The 780-nt window shown below is 44.6% G+C and overlaps 1 protein-coding gene across 1 annotated transcript in view; it reads left to right on the top strand.

The window, feature by feature from the left end:
- Positions 1 to 780, top strand: part of LOC101578521 (proton myo-inositol cotransporter-like) — a gene marked incomplete at its 3' end in the record, with an annotated part of 110,969 nt that overhangs the window by 61,166 nt on the left and 49,023 nt on the right. The window lies entirely within an intron of this gene.

Below are 780 nucleotides of genomic sequence, written 5' to 3'. Positions count from 1 at the left end.
CGGATTCCTCCAGGTGGGTGTTGCTTGGATCTGGCTGCTGTGCTCCACTTCTTTCTGCTGCAGGTGTTAGAATTGAACCCTTTGTGTCTCTCTGGAAAGATGTTCTGCTCCTGAATGAGCTGGGTGGGTCTTGCCTCTAGCCTCTTTGCAGGGAGATCTGCTGAAGAGTTCCGTGCTGGGCCTGAATGCAGCCTGGGTCAAATGGGGATCCCTGGGCCCCAGGTCGTCTCACTCACTCGCCGGGCCTGTGCTCTGGGTCTGTTCAGGATCCCGCGGCCCCCGGTTGTCTCACTCGCCTGGCCTGCACTCTGGGTCTGTTCAAGATCCTGCAGCCTGGGTCATCTCCCACAAAACTTTTTTTGGTCTATGATCATCTATCTACACTTTGAGACCCATTAACTCTTTAATACAATGTTTGATATAGGCTGTTTCTGAAATGTATACCTAGTTGATTAAACAGAGTGAAATTGAATTTCTTACTACTAAACTCATAATGTAAAGTCCTGATTTATCTGCTGGAAATGATGGCATTGAATAGTTAATATATATTCTGGGGTAATTTTTTTATTCTTGTCATTGTCTGATTACATTTCCATATAGACTAAAAATATTTCAGTAATTATAGTCTTTAAAAGAGCATTTTTGTATTTTTAGTCTTTAAATAATTATAGCTGGGTGTGGTAGCACATACCTACAAATCCAGCAGTCTGAGAGTCTGCTTGCCCTGCCTGGCTTGCAGCTTAGTGATTTAGTGAGATCATGTGTGTGTGTGGGGGGGGG

The sequence above is a fragment of the Octodon degus genome, unplaced genomic scaffold (genome assembly GCF_000260255.1).
Source record: "Octodon degus isolate 3935 unplaced genomic scaffold, OctDeg1.0 scaffold00409, whole genome shotgun sequence".
Taxonomy (NCBI): Eukaryota; Metazoa; Chordata; class Mammalia; order Rodentia; family Octodontidae; genus Octodon; species Octodon degus.
The sequence above is the reverse complement of the archived record's forward strand: the minus strand, read 5'-3'. Positions and strand labels throughout refer to the sequence as shown.